The following is a 7,206-nucleotide window of genomic DNA, read 5'->3' on the forward strand; positions in this document are numbered from 1 at the left end:
CTAAGATGGCTGCTTGCTAGCACAGCTCCACTGCCTCACCGCTACAGCAGCGAGCTTTAAGAGCGACGAGAGGACTCCGACATAAATCGCTAAGAGGTATAACTCCCCGACACCCTCCAACATCATGCCCAGAAGAAGAAAGTCCCCTGCTCACCCTCAGCGGCTCACAGACATTTACCTGGCCCTGTATACAAGGAGCCAAAATGATGCCAGCACCTCACAGCACAGAGGCTCCATTACTGATCCAGCCAAACACAGCTATACTCCGGACCCCAGGCTCCTGGTCCCCCTGTATGATGGAGATCCAGCTGAGTCCTCTCCTCCTCTATCCCCCACATACAGAAGTCCTGCCAAATCTAGACCAAGAATAGAAGGCCCTGTAATTCCAGATCCTAATTCCTCAGATGCCATTCCTATTCCTACATTACAATTACAATCCGCAATTGAGGAATTTCCAGCTTCAGATCAACCCTTGTCAGAACTGGCGATGAAAAATATGTTGTTCTCATTAAGGCAAACCTTACATAGCGACATTTCAAATGTAATATCTCCTATCTCAAACACCATAACAGATCACTCCAAACGTATACACCACATTGAAAACAAAATGGCTGCAACGTTCACAGCCTATAACACAGTAGTTGACGCACACACAGATCATGAATCTGAAATCCTCCAAATGAAAAATAAAATAGCGGACTTAGAAGACCGCTCCAGAAGAAACAACATAAAAATACACAGAATCTCTGAATCAATCACCAACGACGCCCTTCTACCAACAATTGATCAAGCATCTGATCCCTTCAATCAACATGATTGAAATCGCAGTTGACAGAGCACATAGAATACCAAAACCCTCATTTTTACCAGCATCCACCCCAAGAGACGTACTAATCAGGGTTCACTTCTACCATATTACCAAATTAAATAAAAAATAATGGCGGCTGCCAGAAACCCCGCAGCCCTCCTTGCATCTCATAAAGGAATTAAACTATATGCGGACCTCTCCAAAGAAACCCTCCTTAACAGGAAGAAATTAATCTCGATCATCAAAGCTCTCAGAAACAACGGTATAAGTTACCAATGGGGCTTTCTAACCAAACTCATAGTCAGACACCAAGGCAGACCATTCGCTATCAAAAATATAGATGACGGCATAAATCTCCTCAAGGAATGGAATATAGTCCCAGTCGAAGACCATAGGAATGACCGTAACCAGCTCCACCAAATGGAGGGTGACTGGACCTGAACGCTATCTTCAAGCAAGTCGGAGTCCCAAGCAATTCATCCCAATCCGCTGCTGTAGAGATTAGGCCTATCTATAACTACAGCTCTGTTTAGTTCTTTGTGGACATTTCTAAATGACAACTACTTGTTCTCAAATATTTCCTCAAGCTCCGCTATGTCAGTAGTCATCCAGACTACCCATGTTTCTTGCACCGTTAGCAAGTTTTTTTAACCTGCAGTTTTTCTTGTTCTTCTTACTACCCCTATCCAGTCTTCAATACTCCATCACCACCCTACACTTCCTTGGCAAATACCTTCACAACACCAGCATACGAGTACCAACTTTCCGCACATAGAATCTCAACACCGGTTCACAATACCACTGCAAATTTCACGCAGCACTGTTCAAACATCTGTAAATCTTACACCAACCTGCTCAACTACTTTGCACAGATATAATTCATCTCAGACCCATCTAACCAGACCACCATCACAAGATGATTAACATAGCCTCACTGAATGTCAGAGGACTTAACTCTCCTTTAAAAAGGTCTTTCCTACACAAGGAACTAGCCGCCCTTCATACTGACGTCATCTTTGTACAGGAGACCCACTTCGCCTTATCTAAGACACCGTCCTTCCACCTCAAAACTTTCACAACACGATTCTTAGCTTCCCACCACAAAAAAAACAAACGGAATCATGACCGCAATCAAAGACTCACTCCACTTTCAACTCCATTCAGAATATGCTGACCCTTCTGGCCGCTTCCACATTCTAGTGGGACTGATAGAAAATAACCTCTTCACATTGGTAAATGTATATGGCCCTAATTCAAACCAACTACGATTCTACAAACAACCCATTACCAAAATATCATCAATGAAACAAGGTCAACTACTAATCGGGGGAGACTTCAACATAGTAAACAATATACAAATGGACACCATTTCTGGAAGACGTGCCTCAAAAAGTAGCCTTGAACAATTTCTCCAAAAGAATGACCTATATGGTATCTGGAGATGCCAACACGGCTCCAAAAGGGACTACTCATACTTCTCACCCTCCCAACTCTCATACTCCAGGATAGACTTTTTCCTCACCGACAAGTGGACACTACAACTCATTTCTTCATTTCAATATTTCTTTATTGTGTATTTCAAATAAACAGAAACAAAATCAAAATCAAATAAGGTGTGACAGTAATTAACTGAGACATCATCTTGAGGTCATGAAACATTTTCAGAAAAATATTGGCATGTTATGAGCATGCGTTATCCTGTACTTTCAGATATAATTATTTATTTAAGTCACAGTTGTCACGAAGATAGAATATGAAACATATAAATAACATAATGGAAATGCTCCGTGACACAATGACCAAGAAACTGGACCCCCACCCAGCCACCCCAGCTATGATACAAGACATGCTAGAATATATTTTACATTTGTGATTTCCTATAAGAGGATTACCACTGATTCCAAATCTGCCAAAGTGTAATAAAGATGGAATATTTACCGGTATTAACTGTAAGCATGTTTTGATATGTAAGGTGAGTATGAAGTGTCTGTACAGTTTCAGTTATACTTGGGGAGATTGAGGATCTCCATATGCGTAGGAGTGTCAGTTTTGCAGCCAAGAATAAATGTGTTGTGAATTGTCTATAGGAAGGAGGAATATCCTCCATCCCTAGGTTCAATATGGCTAATGATAGAGAGGGTGGGATAGGTAAGCCAATAATTCGGTTGAGGATATCAAACACTGAGGGCCAGAAGCTATCCGATTTACTACATGACCAAAGAATATGGTATAAAGTTCCAGTATGTTGACATTCTCTCCAGCATAAAGGACATTGTGTAAATTGAAATTTAGGTAGCCTGTGTGTAGTAAAATACCACCTTAAGATGATTTTATGAGTTATCTCCCACAGCTTAGCGCATACAGTCGTGGATAATGTATACTTTAGAGCTTTTTGCCATTGTACAGCTGAATAAATGCTATTGAGTTCTCTTTTCCTTTTCCTTTTCCCCATTGAGCTAAGTCGAGGTCCTTCAATAAAATAGTGAATATGGATACTGGAACAGGCAAATGTATTCTAGGAGATGAAAGTGGATTGTTAATAGAGAAGGTCAGTGTTTTCCAAGCTCTCAAAGTCACTAAGATTGTTGGTCAGAGATTTTTTGGTTCATTTTTAAGGTAGGGATAAGCTAATAAGTACACGTATAAATTCTCACCTGAAATTTGTGTTTGTTGAAGCTCCTTCCATAAAGAGGTAGGTGTGTATGGGAACCAATACCACAACTGAGCCAAAATTGCAGCTATATGGTAGTCAGAGATGACTGCTAGTCCCATTCCTCCTGCGGATCTCATTTTAATCAGTTTAGTAAATGCACATCTTGCTTTTTTCCCTTCCCAGAGGAATCTGTGTAGGATAGACTGTAGAGTATGAAATAATTTCTTATTAGCTGGTATGGGTACAGAGCGAAATACATACAAAATTTGGGGTAATATCTGCATTTTAAACGCCGTTAATCTTCCGGACCATGATAATGTGTGCTTAGTTCAAGATAAAATATCTTTCTTTAATCTAGTTTCCAAAGGTATATAGTTAGCTTTAAATAGTTTCTCGGGGCAATTGGTAAGTGTAATTCCCAAATACGTTATACCTGAATCCTGCCATAGATAGGGGAAGTCGGACTGTAATTTATCTTTATGTTTCGGAGTTACTCCTAGGTCAAGTATATGAGATTTAGCTTCATGAACTTTATAATATGATAATTTATGATACATATTGGTGAAGTAATGCAAATAAGCTGATAACATGTTTACTGCTTTTATATTGCAAACCTGTTATATCGGGGTGTTATATCAGAGTGTTATATTGGGGTGTTATATTGGGGTGTTCTAGCAGGGTGTTATATCAGGGTGTTATATCGGGGTGTTATATCAGGGTGTTATATCGGGGTGCTATATAAGGGTGTTATATCGGGGTGTTCTAGCAGGGTGTTATATCGGGGTGTTATATCGGGGTGCTATATCAGGGTGTTATAGCGGGGTGTTATATCGGGGTGCTATATCAGGGTGTTATATCGGCATGTTATATTTTGGTGTTATATCGGCATGTTATATCAGGGTATTGTATCAAGGTGTTATATTGGGATGTTATATCGGGGTGCTATATCGGCATGTTATATCAGGGTGTCATATCGGGGTGTCATATCAGGGTGTTATATATCAGGGTGTTATATATCGGGGTGTTATATTGGGGTGTTGTATCGGGGTGTTGTATCGGGGTGTTATAGCAGGGTGTTATAGCAGGGTGTTATATTGGGGTGTTGTCTAATACCAGAAGCCAATGGCTCCATCATTAGGTTAGACATCAATGGAGATAAGGGGCATCCCTGACGAGTGCCATTTGTTATTTGGAAGGGTTTAGACAACATACCAGACGTGAACACCCTGGCTGATGGGAGGGGATACAAGGCTAAAATTGCCAAAAGCATGTGTTCTTGAAATCCAAATTTATTAAGCACTCATTGCAAAAATAACCAATTCACCCTGTCAAACGCCTTCTCTGCATCTAAAGCCAGTAGCAGAGAGGGCGCCTGGTGTTTCCAAGCCAAATGAATGATATTAATCACTCTCCTAGTAGCATCAGAAGTCTGCCTTCCCTTGGTGAAACCTGACCAATCTTGGTGAATCAAGGTGGGCAGAATATCCACCAGTCATAACACCAACATTTTGTGTATATTTTTATATCATTATTTAAGAGAGATATTGGCCTAAAATGAAGGGGAGTTTCAGGTGGTTTTCCTGGTTTAGGTAACGTCACTCTCATAGCTTCCAACATCTCTGGTGGGAAGTATGTCCTCAATGCTGCCTCACCATAGACCCGTATAAGATATGGAGATAAAGTATTTTTACATTTCTTATAATAATCCCCAATTAGTCCATCCGGACCTGGAGATTTGTTGCTGGGTGGAGTGTCTATAGTTTGGAGAACTTCAGATAAGGAAAATGGAGTATTCAAATTTTGAAGTTGTGAGCTAGAAAGTTTCAGCATCTGTATGTTGGCCAAAAAATTATCTATACCGAGTAGGGAGGGCTGATGAGTTTGAGCATCTTGGCTCAAATTATATAAAGAACCATAATACTCACTAAATAGATCCGTAATATATTGAGGATCATAGACTTTGTTATGAGATTTAGGATTGATTAGAAATGGTATTCTCATTGTATCATACGAGCTAGTACCCTACCCGCTTTATTACCAGAGGAGTAGAATTGCATTTTAACTCTTTTGGCCTGCTTTTCATAAATGTACAAAAGTACCAGCTGCAAATCATGCCTTACTTGAGATAGTTTAACAGTTAATTGTTGAGAAGGTGACACTTTGTTTTGATCCTCTATGGAGCGTATATCCGAGATAAGATCACCCAACCTACGCTGTCTTTGTTTCTTTCCATTTGTACCCAGTTATATGAAAATGCCTCAGATGTACGCTTTGTGGGCTTTTCAAAGGATAAACGGGTTATCTCTGGAAGGTGAATTAATTTCAAAGTAGTCAGCCAGGTGGCTCTCAAGAAATTTTTGAGTAACAGGATTGTGTATAAGATATGAGTTAGCACACCACACCGTGGTCGATGTTTGTGAATATGCATCAGCCACTGTGAGAAGTATTGATGATTGGTCCGACCATGTGATATCATTCATTTTAGCTTGAGTGATTTTCGGCAGGAGCCACCTGTCTGTCAAGAATAAATCAATTCTAGAGTATGTACAATGTCTATTAGACGAAAAGGTGTAATCTCTTTCATTCGCATTTACATATCGCCATGCATCATATAGCTCATGAGAAAACATAAAAGGCAACAGAGATGGTGTTCTAACAGAAGAAGTCATTCTGGAATCTACATGTGGATCTGGAACCATATTAAAGTCACCACAGAGAAGGATGGATCCTTGCTGTATTTTCTTAATTTTCCTCATCAAGCCATTCAAAAAATGAATTTGGTGCATATTTGGTGCATAAATAGCTACTAGTGTGAATCTAGCATTATTTATATCGCATATTAGGGTCAGAAAACGCCCTGCTGGACCCCTCAGTTCCTTGTGTAGCTGGAATGAGACAGAGTCCCTTATCGCGATCATCACTCCTCTCTTCTTCGCAGGCATGTTTGCAGTATAATAATGTTGAAAATTTGTATGGGTGCATCTAGGTGCCGACTCTTGATGAAAGTGTGTTTCCTGAACACACAAGATATCACACTGCGATTGGTCCGCCTCATTCCACAATGAAGCTCTTTTTGGTGGGATGATTCAGGCCATGTGCATTAACAGATAAAATGGTGATTGGCATGTTGGTAAATTTTGAATTTCCTGTCATTAACACTCCCCTGAGTTAAGCATGGAGACCTCTGGGAACAGGCAGTCATTGTTGCGGAGTTGGGTATATATAAAGGCCTTGTAATGGTATCTGAGTACATATCTTGTACAGCGAGGGGAGCTGGCAGTACAGTCCGATATCCTGGTCCACGGAACAACAAGAACACTAATAACTAAAAAACAATAGAAAATAAGAAACTCTTGTATAAACTGGGGGTTTTAAAAAAATCCTAGTGCACGCTTCCAATCTGGTATTATTTTGTTAGGGCTACTGAGAGGAGGTGTTTTTGGTGCTTCATTGGGAATAATATTCCAGGTTTTCAGCAGTTGCAAACCTTTGTTACGCGACGTGATGACCTGAGTGGTACTATTGTTGGTGATGACAAGCTTCGTAGGATAGCCCCACTTGTACCCAATGTTGTGGTTCCATTGGGCCTTTGTGATATTATTCAAGCTTTTACGCAGTAGTAGTGTATGCTGTGATAGATCTGTGTAACATTGAAGATCAGAATAAGTAGAGGAGCGGTGTTCCTCTTCTTGTGTTAAAAACATTTGTCGCTCCTTTACGTGAAAAAGTGGATGTGGAGTAATAC

The sequence above is a fragment of the Staurois parvus genome, unplaced genomic scaffold, assembly GCF_062004578.1.
Source record: "Staurois parvus isolate SC_StPar_1 unplaced genomic scaffold, SC_StPar_1.0 ptg001252l, whole genome shotgun sequence".
NCBI lineage: Eukaryota > Metazoa > Chordata > Amphibia > Anura > Ranidae > Staurois > Staurois parvus.